The sequence below is a fragment of the Schistocerca cancellata genome, chromosome 1 (assembly GCF_023864275.1).
Source record: "Schistocerca cancellata isolate TAMUIC-IGC-003103 chromosome 1, iqSchCanc2.1, whole genome shotgun sequence".
Classification (NCBI taxonomy): Eukaryota; Metazoa; Arthropoda; class Insecta; order Orthoptera; family Acrididae; genus Schistocerca; species Schistocerca cancellata.
Window position 1 is genome coordinate 972,046,823 of NC_064626.1, and position 19,515 is coordinate 972,066,337.

Below are 19,515 nucleotides of genomic sequence, written 5' to 3' on the forward strand. Positions count from 1 at the left end.
GTAGTGTCATTTGTAAAATAAAATGAAGAGCTATGAAACTCCTTGTTAGTCATAATTCATGGAAGCTCTGGCTTATTTTTCCGTATCCTTCCTAACATTGTAAGTTTGCTTTTCAGGAGCAGCTGTCCTACATTGTATGATGCAAAAAAGTGTCACATGTTATATTATGACCTTGAAAATCAGAGGCGAGATGAGGAAATTCATTACCTGATTTTTTTTTCTGGTGCCGCTCTGCTCTCCTTTCCTGTAACAATTTGGGCTTTCAGTACATATGAAGATTTGCTGTCACGAAATGTCCAGATTTTGATCCCATATTTTGCCGGTTTGCTTTAGATGTACTGCTTGAATGAACAACGGCCTCTGAATGCTACTAATTGCTCGTCAACCTTCACAATTTCTCCTGGATTATACAGCTTAAGGAGTACTTCTAACCAATTCTCCCAGCTACTAAGAATTGCGGCAAGTTTATCATTACATCGTCTTTCCTCTCTTGTGGATTTCTTAACAAATTGCGAGATACTCAATATTTTACAGAGTGTTTCAAGGGACATTGTTCCTCGAAATATGTTCCGCCCAGTATCCTTATTCCACAATCTTTTTTTGAAATCCCCATGAGATCTATATACACCCGCAAGGAATAAGAGCCTCAAATATGCGTGAAAAACAGAATCATCAATGTTTGTCCAATGTTGACCATAAACTCGTAGCCCCTCAATATTTAACATCTCTGTTACCTCATTCTGAAGCGCTGTACAAAATACCATTCAAATGAGCTTGCCTACCAGGTAACTCATCGGGTGTTCTCGATTACGTTCGAAGTGGGTAGGCGGCCTTGTTGTGCTGGTGGTTGCAATTTCTAATCAATGTTCCTAGTTTTGGAAATGGAAATCTGCACACCATTTTGTACAGGCTGTGGACTGTCGTCACTGTCATCAGAATACTCGTTTTCAGGCGCATTACTGACATGATCATCCAACTCGGTAAGTGATGCTTAGTCTGCTGAAGTATTAACTAATTCTTCCGACTCAGCATCAATCTTTGATGTAATCGCCATGACGTCGCAATTCAGACTGATCACGAATGATAGTGTTCAATCTCACAATCCAAACTGAGCAGAAACAATGTATAGCTCGAACAGTTGATAAGTGCTAATAACAAGTTCAATGTTGTAAACGAAGCGCCTTCGTTGATTTGTTGAATATGGAGAGTAAGTATGAACAATAAAAGTAATTACTACTATAAAATACAACAGAACACCAGAAGATATTTGGCATTAAAGTAATCATATGAATTTCGGGTCACTATGGCCAGAATGTTAAGTTACGTATGTAACTATTTAGGTTTATGACCAAACGACGTAAAATATTTTGAAACTTTTAAGAGCAGGAGTTATGTAGTTTGCAATTAATTGTTCATTTCTAACGCCCTGCGGCTGTGTAAGAGAAGAAAAGCGGGGTGCACAAGGAAGTGTATAGTCATCCGCGATACAGTGTTCAGTGGGTTTGCGGAGTGCGTAAGTAAATGTAGAAGGAACGTTGGTGACAATTAACGACAAACCCACCTCATACTGGAAACTTTAGTCAGTCCCGCGTATTACGAACAGCGATAAAAAATTTAACTCTTTTCAGCACTTCTAATTAAAAGTGAAATCGCGTGACGCTTTCGATTTAAATCGTTCATTCATATTTCAGAACTTAACGCTTCGATTTAATTTGTGAAAGAAAACGCAAGCTGAAAGGAACAACTGGAGCAGTGAAAGCTACAAAAGTTTCACTTCGTTCGATATCGTCTGGCAAACGGGCTCGCTCGTCATAATTAAGGCAAATGTTATTGAAATGGGAACACAATAAATAAATTCTGGGCTAAAGACATACGTTGCGTCGTCCGTCAATACGTAAGAATTTTACTATTTTATAATTGTGCGTATTAACCATGCTTACCTATATGTATTCTGATGCGCCCTCTATTTAAAATCAGTTATTAGTAACTGTACTCCTTCTTTGAGTACTGCTTTCTACCGTAGTTATCGTAACGGCCATTCAGACACCGTCAGTGTGACAGGGAATAAGAGTTGCAAGGTTAATGCGAAGCTTTTCTCTGCCTCACTCTTTTCCTCTTCCTCCGCCTTGCATAGTGCACTAAGCGGTACTTCACGAGACCAAGATGCGGGCAAGAACGAGCGAATCTGTGCATTTTCTGTTAAGAAAAGAGTGACAGAGCGTAGATGTGGTAAGTTAAGATGTGCTGTAATAAGTTATAAAGTAATTCCCTCACTATTCAACGAAATGTCAACTACTTCTTCTATTTCACTGATAATGTACTTTGAAAATGTTTCTCACTCTCTTCCCATGCAAATGCACAGGTTGTATTAGGAAGAAACTTCAAAAACATACTGCCTCACCGACACTCTTAGTTTTGTCTGCATTTTGCCCTACTAAACGAATTGGTAGTCTACAGTTTACTAATTACGTGCATCTTGATACATTTGATTTCTTCTGACGCTTTCCTGAAAACCAAAAAACCTGCTAGTGAAGCCTTGTTTGCGACGAATTTCTGCATTCCTAATTCTGTGCAAAATCGTGGGTTTTTTCTTGTAACAATGGTTCATCTGCGGGAATATTTTTATCGGTGGTTAATTTGTTAATTACACTTTCCATAGATCATTTGAACGATTCTTTTATCGAAATGATGTGGAACGTATCATTCTAAGGAGAGGCATAGATGATCAGTGTTAACATTAATGAACACATTATTATTTTTAGTCCTACTCATGCAGTTAAACGTTTTTTTTTACTGGTTACCAATTTTTAATTAGAAATTCGTCAATAGGATAGGAGCTGTCCAGGAGAAATGATTTTAAATAAGATTTAAAACTTGTTTCGTTACCTGTGAGACATTTTATGTTATTGCGCAAATGATCAAAAATTTTTATTGTTGCATATTGAACTCTCTGTGTTTTTGGGCAATCAGTATTTTCCCTCTAAGTGAGGAGTTACCCCAGAAAATTATTATTGATTGATCCGTTCCATGGAGGCTTTCCTTGTCACGAAATTCAACAGCAGTTCGGTTTATCCTGATATATCCATGTTCCACAGAACTCTGTGACCGCAATCTTTGTCTTCTTTGACCTGTTTATAATTGAACTGAGAGTAGTCATACTCACTTCGTGTTTCACTTGGCAAGTCGCCGTGTTGGAACGGACGTACATCTTTAGGTTTATCACCTAACAAAATATCTTCAATTTTTCCCTTGGACATCCTGAGAACGAGATGTATGGCCTTCATCTAGGGCAATCTCGCTTACTGAGATCCTGGTACTTAAAAGACTACGACATATTGGGGTCTCTATCTTGTGAGTAACAGAGAGCTGAGGAGATGAAAATGATGGACACTGGCGATTAGTTGAACTTAAGTTTTCTCACATATGCAAATTCGACTGTACTGATGAAGGCATGCAATTATTTATGAAACGAATGTGAATTAACCGGAGAATAAACGTTTCACACGTTTACGCTTTAGTTACCAATGTTGGCCTTGCCTTTTCTGAAAAGATTTCAAGAAATGAATAAAATTTTTTAGATGTTTTACCAGTTTGTGCATTAAGAATCTCATAACTTATTTACTGAAACAGTACATCCGGGTGTGCATGGCGGTCAGACCGTCCCTTCAACCGAGAACTTAGTCACATGAATTCACCAAAAGTCTCTGGTTATCCACCAAATGGCTATATCTCATCTCTAAATCTTTGTGGTCCCGAATGGACGTCGGTGCCTAGCAAGGCACAGGTCGTGGAGCGCCCGTACGTATATGCTGTATACCAGCACGGTTCTGAAGTATGTATGGTGTTTCTAAATTCCAATTACAATGAAAACGCAGCAGAATAATCACAGTTAATGCCTTTCAAAATATAATCGAGACTTCCATGTAACTTGCGTCAGTATGGCCGAACTGTAGAATTACAATTAAAAAAACTAACTGGAAAATAAAAAAAGTTTATTTTGTAGAGGGGGGTTCTGTTGGATATGTCTATTATTCCTACTGTTCAGAAATGACGTTCTTATATATGCTACTGATATCGATATGAAGAGCGAACGTGAACGGAAAGTCATCTCATTAATCAACGGGTGAAGTAGGAAACAGATCAGTATTCGATAGCCTGTTTGAGGATAACGACATTCGGTAGTTACTTGAAAGTAAGTGCAGAATTTAAATAAAAGTAAGAACCGAATGCTAGTCGTAGATTCGCACTAGGGACCTTACGGTTACACGACTTATTCTCTATACGCTCAGTTACCACCGACTTTGGTAAAACAGTCGAAGTTTTTTATATTTAACAACTCTCTGATATCTCGAAAGCTTCAAGCCGTGTCTTTGTTGTACATGTTATTCGTCATGGAAGCAAGATAGGCGAAAATTTACACTTCCTGAATCAAGGAACAGTCTCCATTAAAAAAAAAAAAAAAGACTTCCAGCAGAAAGTTTCAGTAATAAACTCTATATTTTCAAATCTAAGATGAAGCGTTCCTTGCGGCACACACTTATTTTGTACAGGGATTCGTCACCATATTTTACACTTTACAGGAGGAACAAAAATAAAAATTAAATGAAAAATAAAAGATTTTTTAAAAGAAGTTGTGTCCGTCAGTTACCGTAGGAAATTACAACTTCAATTTCGGAATTAAGTACGTCATCAAAGGATGCGCTGCAGACGATTGTGCTTCAGCCCACGTCTAACATTAAAATCCCCCGACATGCATATGTTATCGTCGTATCCGAGCCTTATAACTGTAAGCATACAGCAACATCAAATGAGCGCAAGACTGCGTAGTAGTAAAAACGATGTAAATTACATAAAATAATACAAATGTTGGCCTCCGTAACACGAATCTCAATGGGTGCAATTGTGGGAAGAACTTTCTGCTACAGATGGCGAATATCATTTTTAAAAATTTCTATACGGCTGCTAACCCCGGCCATGAGAAGGTAATAAAAAGTAAAAGAAGACGGCATGAGGATGGTTCCAACACAGTGTCCACAAAGAACAAAAGTCATGCGATGCTTTGATGTTTGCATGATGATCACGATGTGACGAACGCATACGGATTACGTTATTGCTTCTAAGTAAAATGCAAGTAAACTGAATTTCTAGAGATTGAAGACAATTTGCTAAATTTTCAGTTTCCTTCTCGTTCAACTATCCGCGAGCAGCAGGTCATTAGATACAAATAATAGTTTTAAATATAAGAGTACTAGTCCTCATTAAACACTAACTCCACTATTTTAAATACTGCATGGTTAAAATTAAAGTGCAGCTACTCACGGAGGTTGAGTGTGGATGTAATTAGCGTATGACAATTAGACTTGGTAGATACTGTAGAGCGTTAATGAGTAACCAATTTAAGCTGGAAAAAAATTAGTTACGAATTTGGCCACCAGCTACAAGCCTGGCGCTGTACAGCATCTATTCGACGTCTCTGGTGTTCATATTGAGCAGTGTGTGTACGCAGTGGTTAATTGTAAAATCAACAGTTGTGTGACCTTTTCTGCCCACGTCCCATTCCTAAATATAATCCTTTACGTATGGAAACATTTCTGTACCGGTATGTGTTTCTTGCTGCTTTGCACCTGGTGAACAAAATTGGAACAATTTTTTTTCAGCGTATATCGGTCCTGCATTAACGCATCAGAATATCTACCAAGCTTCTCTGCCCACACTGGACCCACCTGTGAGTAGCTGCACTTTAATTGTAAACACCCGGTACGTCCTGTTATAAAGACCCGAGAACCTTTATGAACAGTGCGTGTTTTACTAGAGATGGTTCTATGAGAAGTGCTATTCCTTGCTTTCTTCTGACCTATGAAACTTACTGACCCGATCAGTTCTAGTGGGACTAAGCCACAGTCAACCCGTGGTACTGATTCATATTTGGCATAGGTCTTTATTTTAGTCGAATGCAAATACTTCTTTCTAGGATACGTGGTTAACGTTTCGTGCATTCGTGTTTAAGTCAAGGTCATTCCATCTATGAGAAGGGAAAAGTTAGTGGTGGGGGGTGGGGGAGGGCGTATTTGCTTCGACATCCAGGAATCGTTGATTTCATACTGAAAGGAGCAAGCAGTATGGGGGTTTTTAATAGCGATTATCTGGGTTATATTAGGTACGTAAATATTGAAAGCTCAGCAACTGATGTAAAACCACTCAGCATAACAGTTCATTACGTAATGTCACACGTGATGCTTCGCCTATTGTTGTCCATTCCAACTAGCGGCTCATTTCTAATGGCGTTGCTGTTGACGAGACTTCAAAGTACATTGTTCCTTTCTGGAGAGGAAAAAAAATCTTTTTTCCTGTTGACAGTCGCCACACTTGGGATTTTTTTTATATCTCCATTACCGAAATTATTTAATGCAGTATAACGTTTTGATTGCATTTTATCATATATAATAACGCGAAACTTCGTAATTCGCAGCCATTAAACTATTGGTAGAGTTTGCGAATACCAGCACATGTTCCTCACGACCTCTTTCAAACGCAAAGCCGGCTACTTCGGCTAGTTACGCTAGTGACATTCTCTTCATCTAAAATCAAAGAATTTTTGCTCCATGCCCTGTCTGTCTTTGCTTTACACCCACTGTTTTACAGACGAAACTAAATATAAGAGTTCTGATTGTGATAAGTTTTACATTGGTCAATCAGGCAGAGTATTGCAACCTAAGCTGACTGAACATAAACGCAGCATCTGGAGGTTGCAGAATTGTGACTTTACATTTTCTGAGCATGTACCGAGTGGGGCCCATAACTACCAGCCAATGTCCCAAGTCTTTCACTTAGCAAACAAAGGCCAAAAACTTAGACTCCTGGAAGCCAACAACCCAGATTTAATTATAATGTTCAAACTGAGCTTAACACTTCCGCTCTTCTAAACTTCACACAATCCTCTCCGTATTCAATTACTTCTTAGACTGTCTGTTCCTTCATATCCCTCCGTTTACTCTTATTTCATGGTTTCCTTTAAGTTATTGAGTTTGCCTATGTACTTCATATATTCGGTTGTTACAACTGTTAATAGTTTCTTTTAATTGGCTTCTGTGTTACCATCCACGTTTAATACCTTTTGAAGAAGTTTCGTTAAGTACTAATTTTGTTTTATTTGGTTTGTTTATTTGATGTAAACTGTTACGTCAGCACGATTTTTTCAGTTTAGTGTTTTTTCCTGTTTGGTTCCTTTATATTTACTTATTGTTTAACTTTTTAACTTTTAAATTGCAGTATTACATTGTCAAGGGCGTCATTTACTGTATTTTTGTGCCTCAGTCTAGACGTGAAACATCTTTTCCAATGTTATTTACAAGCATTGTAACTTATTTGGCGACAATAGTCAGTTAAAGTCTGATGACGGCCTTGTAAACCGAAAACCGGTTATCGCAATAAATTAATCCAGTAGAACGTAAGCTAGATAGTGCTTTTTATTTATTAACTTCCTTTCTTGTGCCAACCGGCAAATACTGAACAGTCCAAACAATTGATAGGTAAATAGCAGGTAATAAGTCACGAACCTAACATCTCCGAATTCTATGTAAAGTAATTAACTCATTTTGGTATCGTTTTAAAATCATACATCTCAAATACACGGAAGCGCCAAAGAAACTGGTATAGGCATGCATACAGAGATATGTAAACAGACAGAATACGGCGCTGCGGTCGGTAACGCCTCTGCAAGATAACAAGTGTCTGGCGCACTTTTTAGATCGGTTACTCCTGCTACAATGACAGATTATCAAAACTGAAGTGTGTTTGAACGTGGCGTTATTGCCGGCGCACGAGCGATTTGGCGCAGCATCTCCGAGGTACCGATAAAGAGGGGATTTTCCCGTACGACCATTTCACGAGGGTACTGATTCGGTAAAACATCAAATCTCCGACATCGCTGCGGCCGGAAAAAGATCCTGCAAGAACGGGACCAACGACGACTGAAGAGAATCGCTCAGCGTGACAGAAATGCAACCCTTCCGCAAATTGCTGCATATTTCAATGCTGGGTCATCAAGTGTCAGCGTGCGAACCATTCAACGAAACATCATCGATACGGGCTTTCGGAGCCGAAGGCTCACTGTCGTATACTCTTGATGACTACACGACACAAAGCTTTCGCCTCGCCTGGGCCCGTCAGTACCGACATTGGACTGTTGATGACTGGAAACACGTTGGCTGGTCGGTTGAGTCTCGTTTAAACTGTATCGAGCGGATGGACGTGTACGGATACGGAGACAACCTCATGAATCCATGGACCCTGCACGTCAACGGGGAACTGTTCAAGCTGATGGAGGCTCTGTAATGGTGTGGGGCGTGTGCATTTGAGTGATATGTGACCCCTGATACGTCCAGATACGACTCTGACAGGTAACACGTACGTAAACAACCTGTCTGATCACCTGCATCATTCATATCCATTGTGCATTCCGACGGATTTGGACAACTCCAGCTGGGCAATGGGGCGCCCCACACGTCCAGAATTGCTTGACGTGGCTCGAGGAACACTCTTTTGAGTTTAAACACTTCCGCTGGCCACCAAGCTCTCCAGACATGAACATTATTGAGCATATCTGGGATGCATTGCAACGAGCTGTTCAGAAGAGATCTCCACTCCCTCGTACTCGTACGGATTTATGGACAGCCCTGCAGGATTCATGGTGTCAGTTCTCTCCAGCACTACTTCAGACAGTAGTCGAGACCATGTCACGTCGTGTTGCGGCACTTCTGAGTGCTCGTGGGGGCCCTAGACGTTATTAGGCAGTTGTATCAATTTCTCCGGCCCATCAGTGTAATCTGAACTTCGTGTCTTGCGGCGAGATGAAAGTATGTATTCTTTATTAAATCACATACACTGATTGGAAAATGAAATCAGAATGTTCCATCGTGTACAATTTTTCCGGAAAAGTACGCCACATATACCAATTTCGAGAAACTTAGAAATGACCAGTAACAGTACACGAGGTATCTGTAGTTGATTAATATACAGATCATATAACAAAAATAATTGTTTGTATTACAAAACATAAAATAAAATGAAAAAAGTACGAGACAGTTGAACAAGGCTTGAAACGCACTTACAAGTTAAAAACTTTCCTGGAAAATTCCCGTTTGTGAGTGGATGGTGAAACTTCTTGCAGAACTGTCCAGCAGTAATCTGCCAAAATCTTAATCACCTTCCCTATATCGCCTTTCCATGGCGGCGGTATCTTGGTGAAATCACTCATCATGTTCGTCACTGACATATCCAAGATTAGGTTGGAAAAAATCCAAATTGGAATGAAGGAAATGTAATTTCAGATACATGTTTCAGCCCTTACCCTTGTAACAGTCCAGCATGTGTTCTGTCAATTCCCTGCTACTGGCTCTGAGCACTATGGGACTCAACTGCTGAGGTCATTAGTCCCCTAGAACTTAGAACTAGTTAAACCTAACTAACCTAAGGACATCACAAACATCCATGCCCGAGGCAGGATTCGAACCTGCGACCGTAGCGGTCTTGCGGTTCCAGACTGCAGCGCCTTTAACCGCACGGCCACTTCGGCCGGCTCCCTGCTACTCTCAGACGTTACATTTGCTAAGAAATTGTAGCATACGTCTTTAAAAACAAGTCAAGCTCAGTTCTCAGTATCTGTTAGCAATTTTTGAAAGGTAATATCAGAAGAGACCTCCATTCCCTCGCACTCGTGCGGATTTATGGACAGCCCTGCAGCATTCATGGTGTCAGTTCTCTCCAGCACTACTTCAGACATTAGTTGAGACCATGCCACGGCATGTTGCGGATTCACGGAACATTCTGATTTCATTTTCCAATCAGCGTATGTGATTTAATAAAGAAGTTGTGAAGTCACGGATCTGGGGGCCAAAGAAAATTCCATCTTTAATTTTTGCAGTTGTAACCGCAGGAAATTTAGACAATAAAAATTGAAAAATCCGGCCTTCTCTGTCCATTGGTTTCACAAAACCCTTCATAAAGCCCAATTTCAGATGGAACCTTTGACAACAAGGGTTTCATGCAACACAGTTTTTTCACCAGGACTGAAAATTTCAAACTCTCTGTCATTGAGAAAAAATTAAAAGACCAAGCTGTCGTTTACGGAATGTAATACCAATGTTTGGTATGTAACAGGTTCTTTTCTTGAAGACGAGACTCGAGTAATTCTGTTTGCCTCTTTGAAAGATTTAGATCTCTTACAAGATCGCTAAGTTCTCCCTGTGACCATGGCTGTGGTTTTGGCCGTGCTGCAGATGGTGAGTATTCAAGATCTTCATAATCTGTTGGTGTGTCACTATCATCATCTGTTTCATCTTCCTGTGTCCATTCCACTGATGGTTTCTGAACTGGGGGAAAATCAGAATGCGGAACTGGGCGAATTGCAGATTCCAAATTTGCATAAGAAACTGTGTGTTTTGATTTACTTGAGATTTCTTTTACTTTCGTTAAAAAAGGTTTCAATGTGTAATGTCGGCTCTAGGCGCCCTCCAGAATTGTGGTACGACAAATGGCATAGATGGTTGGATTCTGTGCAACCAGCTTCTTAAACAGCGGGAACAACGTGAGCAGCAGTTCTGAGGTGCACAGCACTTAACCCTCATCTACTTTTGCGATATCTTTGGGACTTCGTCGTAAACTCGCCACACACATAATAGAAAAGGTCTGGTGACTTAGCACACTTCCTAGACATCGCTGAGTATAAGAAACGCGTGAAAACTCATAAACAACATTCTTCACGTTAGCGGATGTACACACGTCAAAAATCGATGCCATGTGATCTCATAGTGAGATAGTCATTGGTAGAGAGTCAATGGATTGGTGCACCTGCAACTTTCCTTTACTTACCACAAGTGGCTATCTCCTCCTCCCCTCTCTACTTTCACCACTACTAATAATATTCTTAGGAATGCAACGTGATACGCGCCGCGATAACATATATAAAGCAGCCGAGGGCAGATAAAATTGCGTTTCCAGAAGGAAGTGTAGATGATAGTGAACAATGGTTTTCACCATTGTCATCAGGGCACTGGACTACATTACAACCAAATATTTGGGTTTTGCAGCAAATTTCATCGTCGCACTCTGTTATTTCTTAAAGGACGACGAGAGAAATGACAGACATAAATCCTGCCGCTTCTGGCCAGAAAATTCCAGGTGTACCTCGCTTGAAGCGAACAACAATGAAAGGCGAGTTATTCTCGGGGCCTCCCATTGTGCGTAAGGATCGGCTGTAAGCAAGCGCGAGCAGGGCGCGCCCTGCGCAGGCGCACCGCCGCGGGAGGCTTCAAAAGTTCCGGCGCGCGTCAACAGGAGCCTTTGTTCTTGGAGCGAACTAATGCACTTCCATAGGCAGGAAAGCCGCTTTGGCATCTTTTGATGTGGCACACGTTCGCGGCGAGGACAAAGAGGCTTAACCGGCTTTGTAAGTGATCCCGCGATACGGGGCCGGCGCGCCCGTTCCAGGCCGTGTACAAAGACTGCGTGGCGTCACCTGATAAGGCCAGTCTTTCCAGCCAGTCACCGTCATTCATACCGCTGTGGCAGCCGCCGTCCGCCTACTCCGACAGGCAAGGGCTACGGGCAATTGTAGCTGTGCTCTGTAGGTGTAAAGAGCAGGTGTCAAACGCCGGCCCAAGTAGTGAGGGCCATCTGCGGATATACACAAATTAGTCTGACTTTTTCCCTTCCGTTCCTTCTTAATTTAGTTTCTATTTATTCTCCATCACCTCCCATTGCACCTGTCCCCTGAACGAGTCTTGAAGAAACACAAATGGTGAACAGTTAGGCCATATCAATTTTCGGTGCATATCTTACACCATTTTACATGTTTCGGATAGTAGCATCGAAAGAATGCTACAAGGCATATACCGTATTTATTTTAATTTGGATGTGTCGAATGTTCTGATGTATATACATTGCCCAAGAAATTAGAGGGACAACATCCTAAACACCTGCAATTTTTTTTTTTTAAGGAATGTCTGTAGTGAAACAGACTTTTGTTCTGGAAAACGAAACCTTTATTTTCCAGGAATCTACATACCCTATTCTCTTCTCATCACAAATGTTGGTGCTGTGACCAGAAATTCAACATACTTAAGGAACAAAACCTAACATTCCAATATCTGGTAGTTCCTCCATGTGCCCATGTTACTGACTCACGTCTTCGAGGAATGCTCCTGACAAGTCTGCTAACATTTTCTTGTGGAATTTTGTCGCACTCCTAAAAAGGACCTCTGCAAGTTGTTCAAGAGTCTGAAGTCCTACAGCATGGGCCCGAAGTTGTCTGTCCAACATGTCCCTTAAATGCTCAGTAGGACTGAGGTCACGACTCACAACAGGCCTGTCTAATGTTTGAATTGCGAGGTCCTGCAATGTTTCTATGTTGGCTGAATGCGCTCTGGCATTATCTTCCTGCAGCATAAACTCGGGTCCTCTTACAACTACAACGGGTATAAAGTGTCCCAATAGAGTCTCGTTGATTTAGTCGGCCTTTGAATACCTGAAGGTCCAACCGGCCATCAGTTGTGAAGCCACCGCACACCATGGCTGAGCCACAGCAAAATCTGTCAATTTCCTGGACTGTTGCTTCATAAAGCAGCATGACGACAATATACAAATATACGGCCTACGAACCGTGTTAGACGAAAGCGGGGCTTTGTAAATAACGCACTGCGCCAGTAGCGCAGCTCCAGGGCCAAAGTTCCTCAGCAAATGGAAGTCGGTTGCTCTCGGAGTCTGTTGCGTATTGTTTGGTCACTGGTACTACAATCAGTTGCTGCTCTTAGACCATTTTTATGTCCCGGGAAGTGGCAGTGCGCCGGCGGAGAGAACTGTTAACCACATATTGGTCGTTTTTGGCACATGTTGTCCGTTTTCTCTCTTGCCCTGGCCTCCCACTTTCACGAAATCAATTCCAAACCCTCCTAACAACAGATGAAGTCAGATTAAGCTCTGTAGGCACTGCACGAATAGTCCTACTTCTCTGCAATAATGTCACTGCCCGAACACATTCTGCCTGAGTCAAATGCATCTAGTTGACTGATGAAACGTACACAAAGAGTACAGAGACGCAAACGTTACTTACACTCACTAGATGGCAGAGTGAGACATTGCTCGTCCATTTCACTCTTAGGCATAGTGCGATACAGTTGAATATTGCCACTGACTAAGGCGTGGCTCTCAAACGCATTGTGGAGAACTGTCCTCATTATCTTAAACACAGACTACGTACATGGTGCACTCTATCAAATTCTTGTCCCTCTAATTGTTTTGAGCAGTGTACAGTATTTTCAATCTAGACTGAACGTTGGTGTGACTGTATGGTCTGTTCACGGCTCATGTTCTATCAAGAACCATTTATGGGTCTAGAGGGGTAGTAATAAGGCGCTGGTCGTATGGTATGTACACCACTCACAAATAAGAGAATGGAAAATGTTTATATCATTGTTGATCTCGATCTGGAGTTTTTATCCTACTCTGTGCTGCTGATGCAATTTATAGAAATTGTACAAACATTATTCTTAACGTTGCATCATTAATTCCAGAATCTGCATCGTCACCACTTTCCTTTACTCAACCCTCCAATCGAGCAACGCGACATACAATTGCAGAAGCAAGGTTCAACTGTAACGTCCCGCCCACGACGATTTTGTAGGAGAAGCTGTAGCTTATCTATACATATACATCTACATCTATACCCCGCAAGCCACTTTGCAGTGTTTGGCACAGGGTACTCTGTGAACCAGTGTCACAACTCCCTTTTCCCGTTCATGGTTCGTGGGAGGAACGATTGCTGATAAGTGTCCGCATGGGCTCGAATCTGTTTGGTTTTATATTCATGATCTGTTCGCGAGATATACATTGGAGGATGCAAGATATTGTTTGACTCTACTAGGAACGTACGCTCTCGGAACTTTTAACAGCAGACCATACCGTGATGCTGATCGCCTTCCTTGCAGCGTCTGCCACATCTCCGTGACGCTTTCGCGCTTACTAAAGGAATCAGTAACGAAACGTGCTGCTCTTCTTTGCATCTTCCCTATTTCCTCTATCAAACCTACCTGATACAGATTCCACACTGAGGAACAATATTCAAGTATTGGTCGAACGACTGTTTTTCAAGCTACTTCCTTTCTCGAGGATTCTAGTAAAGAATCTCCGCCTGGTATCTGCTTAATAGCGATTAATTTTATGTGGTAGTTCCACTTCAAATCCCTCCGTATGAAAACTTATATACAATATATACTATGGAAGTAACTGCTTCCAGCGATTGTTCCGCAGTTGTGTAATCAAACAATAAAGGGTCTTTCTGTCTGTGTGTTCGCAGTTCATTACATTTGTCATGTTGAGGGTCAATTCTTACTCCCTGCACCAAGCGTCCCTCTGCAGGTCTTCGTGCATTTCGCTACAATTTTCTAGCGTCGCATCTTCTCTACACAGAACAGTTTTAGCGAAAAGCCTCATGGAACTTCGACGTTTTCTACTGGGTCACTCATCTATGTACCAGAATGAAATAAGGCGACTATTTCCTAGGCAGAGTGATGGATGTAAAAGAACCGAACTATCTTATCGACTTATCTGGCAGCTTCAAAGACATTTAAATTAAATCACATTCACATATTTACGCTTTTAATCTACCCGTAGAAATTTTAACTCCACCAGAAAAACTTTTTTCACTATTACATGTATGCCGTTCAGCCATATGATATATATTTTTTTACTACGGCTGGCGAATCTTCTGGATTTTGGGCAGAGGATCAGGGACTTTTGCCAATAAATTGCAAGATGTAGTTGTGGCAACACACTGTAGCTAAGAGAGGTCACTGCGCTGGGGAAGTAGGCTTAACTCGTTAAAAAGCGCGAATGTCAAGATGTTTTATTTTAAATGTCTTTGAGACTGCCAGATACGTCGAAAAGGTAGTTTCCTTCTTTTACATCCGCAACTCTGCCCAGGACACACATACATTTTTTGTGCTACGGTAGGAGCATGTTTCTTTCAGGTTCTCAACTTTTACTCTACCATAACTTTGTCGTCATAGTTTGGCATCCGATGTAGATTTTTGTTTACTCGGGATATGACTGATCCGGTATATCTTTTTTTTATTGTCTTTGGAGCTATGTTGCTTATGTCGTAGCAACGGGTAAAGCTTTCGGAAACAACAGGACGACCGTTAATTATATTTATTTATCTACCATCTTACAAAATTTTAAACTGATTCGCAGAAGTCTGAAACACAGTTCACTTAAGAACGAATTTTACATGCTATATTTAGCTTGACTTTAAACCGTTCGTATCTAGACAATGGATGAAAATTATTTGATAAAGAATTTTTCGTTTTAATTTTATCTATTAATCCACTTCGTGCAAAGTTCGAACTGATTCATTCAAAGTTAAAGAACAGAAGTGGTGCGTTACGAAAACATCCCAAAGAAACGTGTTCTTTGCACGTAAAATCCAAACGGGTGGGCAAAATTTGAACCATCACTTCTGCTCCAGTCCGAAGTTATTTAAGGGTGACTCGTTTTGCACTTAAATTCTGAACGAGGGTGACTGTTGTTGCTCGTGAAATTCGAACGGTGCACATACAAAAGGTGCCATTAGCATTTCAGCCCAACGGTGCACATACAAATGGTGCCATTAGCGTTTCAGCCCAACTAAAGTCTTTGGCAAAAGAAATTAACCCAATCGCACAATTTGCCTGGACGCCAGCTCCGGGCTATCATTCAAACTTTGTTTAACATACTGTAACATAAGATACATTAGGCCAGATGTTGAAATTGGCTATACAAATGGCCGTTGGTCCCGACTAAATCAAAAACTTTTTAAAAATTTTTGACGTATCAAAAACTTTTTACACTATGTTCCTCGATCAAATAGGAACCGAGCACTAAGACCACCAGAGCCAACCGCGATTCCGCGCTGTAACGAGCGTTGGTCCTATAATACAGCTCTGAGGCACGCCGTAAGATACTTTTACCTCTCAAGACTTTTCTCCATTCAGAAACAGATATCGTATTCTATTTGCTAGAAACTCTTCAATGAAGCTTAGAGCCAAGGAGTGTCCTCATCTCGCTGAAAGAACCATCCCACCATTGAACTGATATGATTTTAGGGACACTGCGGAAAGCGTATATCGCTCTGGTCGGAAGTAGGATTGTGAACTGAGTATCATAACTACTGCTTCACCGCACAAGGTGCAAAGTGAAAATCATTACAATGAACTCACACAGGAGCAGTGGGACTGAATGCCCAGAAACTTAATTAACGCTTGCAGTGTTTCACTAACGTGCTAAAAAGCAGCGACGAGTCTCTGCAACTGAATATTCTGGGATTGATGTCATTCACCCTGCCCATAGATAAAGCTACGTTTACGAGAGGCGGGATCGTCAACCTTCACAACACCCACGTGTGGGTTGTCATGCTGTGGTCGCAGCGAACCATCAGCACAGGCTCAGCCAGCCTCACTGTGATTGAGGTGATTATTGGCGGCTGTCTCGTCGGACCAGACACCCTTCGGCAGCGCCTCGCAAGCGAGACATATCTGTACTTCCTGCAGGTGACGCCGCTTCCCCTCTGAAAGACGTGCCCTTGGTGGTACGAAAGGTTATGTGTGTATTACCTGATGGTAGTCCAACTCACTGACCTCTTGAGTGTGTAGCTGAAACGTCAGTGCTTCTGGCCATACGTCGATATGATATTTTTTCCTCCTTACCCTCTGAGGGGTCATTTCCTGCAGTTTGCACCCGTATATCTCTGCAACTATGCTGCTATGCTGTCCTAACAGTGAAACTTCGTTATCTACATAAATAAAAATGAAGGTTTTTTTTAGTATTTTTGTCCTCTATGCGTTCCTAAATCATTCATACGATTGAGAAAAAACTTCGGTGAGTTGTTCTCCGCACGCCCACAAAGATGCCCGCCGACCCCACGCACAAAAAAAAGGGGGTACGACACACAATCCAGAAGATACGAGAACTGCCGCGTCAGGCATGACGTTTTGTTGTGTTACTTTTTTGCTACTAAAGCTATTCATAAAACATTTCGCAAAGGAATTTAAAAAAGTATAGAAGGCCAAGAGCGTATTCCAGTGCAAACGTTGTCAAAATTTTGTGTCAAAATTTCAAATCAGTCGGTCAAGAACTTACTGAGATTTACGATTAGGGACATTTACATTTTATATTCGTTTGTTCTTAATAGAAAATCGGGAGATTTTTTGACCGATTGATTTGCAATTTTAACACAACGTTGCATTCTAATATGTGGCTTAGTGAATGTAATATATTATTAACTGAGAACAGCGATCTCAGTGGCATCAATTACAGCATTCAAAACAAAATGCCGTGCGAGACAACAAGTTCATCGATACTGGAATGAATCGAGACGCTGTTGTAAATTATGTGACTGAATTCTTGAATTCACTTGATACACTGGGGTTACCGTAACACGTGTTGATATTAAAAACTGGAATGCCTCTCAGCCATCTCAGAAATATCAATCCACCATGGCTTTTCAGTGGTACCACACTTTCAGCGAAAAAGATAATGAACAATATCATCGAAGCGACAATATTAAGGAGGAATTTTAAAAGGAGAAGATGTACTGTTACCACGCATCCCAATGATTCCAGAAGATGTGCCATTCAAGTTCAAATTCTTGTAGTAAGTAGTAGGGCAAAGTATGTACGGCCCCACTCTGCATTGTTGCCAAATTTATTCAATATGGTGGGTCCAAGATGGCGGCCATAGATGTGGCAAAGTCACAGTGACATAATGGCGGGAAGTTCAAATTCTGGCGGGAAATTGGGTCAGTTGGGCTACCTCCACTGCCCTAATGCCCCTCTACTCTCCTCCCTCTCCCATCCCCACCTAGAAATTGGATGGCAAAGCATTAAGTCTGTGCTGGGCTGCCAGATAGGATAGATGTAAGTCTATTTTGTATGCATTGTTTATTTAAACGATTTGATTGGTCATAGACAATACCTCCAGCCATTGTGTTCACTGTTAGGTGTTGAGTCCAGCTGACCTAGCTCACAGTACCACCACCAGAAGGCGCTGTCGTCCCTTTACCTCTCGTCTCCTGTGACATAATGCTAGATGGGAATCTGGGGAAAAGTAGTGGGAAAAGGACTCAATCTGTGTCTAGCTGCTGGACTTGGGAGGTTGGACATAATTGTTTACTGTGTTCAAAGGATGAGATCAAAGTCTGTGTCAGGTTCTAAACTGACATTAACACGTTTTGATCCATTGCTGTGACTGAAACCTAGACATCACACGATGTAAATTTTGCTACTGCTCCCAAAACAAACTGCTCCCAAAACAAACACACGATATTAAGTAAAACACAGTCACAACATATTGAAACCGGAAGAGTTTTGCGGTGTTGTGGAGCGTTTCCAAACATCTCTCCGAAGGTAATTGATAGCTCCTAGATTTAAAGTCAGCTTTCGCAGTGACGGAACAGCTGATGGCTCGGTGTCCATTTCGATTGATTCCTCATATTGCAGTCATGTATGCGATCACTGTATTGGTGCTAGCCATCCCCAGAAGAAGAGAGGAAGGAGAGTGGAGGGGCATTAGGTTAGTGGAGGTAGCCCAATTGACCCAATTTTCCGCCAAAATTTGAACTTCCCGCCATGATGTCACAGTGACTTTGCCACATCTATGGCTGCCATCTTGGATCCATCATATTGAATAAATTTGGCAACAGTGCAGAGTGAGGCCATACATACTTTGCCCTACTACTTACTACAAGCAAATCTTTCTCCATCTCGCCCCTCCACCACTTTGCAATTAGCATGTACTAGATTGCGAAGGTAGATAGATGATTGACGCAGTACTCCCCTCCATTATTAATTCTCGAACATATACACCAAACTATACCAAACGGCGATCAATAATTTCTAGCACTTTGATCATAGTGCGTATTTTACGATTACCATTGCCCATCTTCCTCTATATGGATGGGAGTCACAGAGCATTCCTGCATTCTTAGGATAACGTTAGAGACTGAAAGATCTCCTCACACTGTCTTTGACGAATGCCCCCTGCAACACTGTCATTGATTAATTTGCAGCTGACCAGAAGTAGACCACTACATTCTAAGTCTCAGGAAAGAGCAGAGCAAGCCATCAGAGGAGTTCCATCTGACATGTGATGGTAATGATGAAGCACGTACATCCTGTTTTGGCAACCTCCTCTGGACGAATGAAGATTTATGCAGCGTACGCCACTCCACTCCCCTGTCACATCTTGGACATAAAATCGAGACTAAGTTAGTGACAGGTATTTGTGAGGTACTGCAATCCTGTATACACATATGATTGACAGATGTCATATTTACGGAGTTAGTGGCAGCATAACTGCTACTAAGCATTTGTCTAGTTCCTTGTGAGAGGAATTCTGTGTTACTAACGATCATTTTTTTATAGGACTGTTGCCAGCGTAGTATAATTTCTGAATCGTGATCGGATGTGAGCAGGGGTGCTACACACC

General features: G+C 41.5%; 1 protein-coding gene across 3 annotated transcripts in view; it reads right to left on the reverse strand.

The window, feature by feature from the left end:
- The window catches only part of LOC126088407 (discoidin domain-containing receptor 2-like), an 883,025-nt gene that overhangs the window by 227,071 nt on the left and 636,439 nt on the right, over nucleotides 1-19,515 (reverse strand). The window lies entirely within an intron of this gene.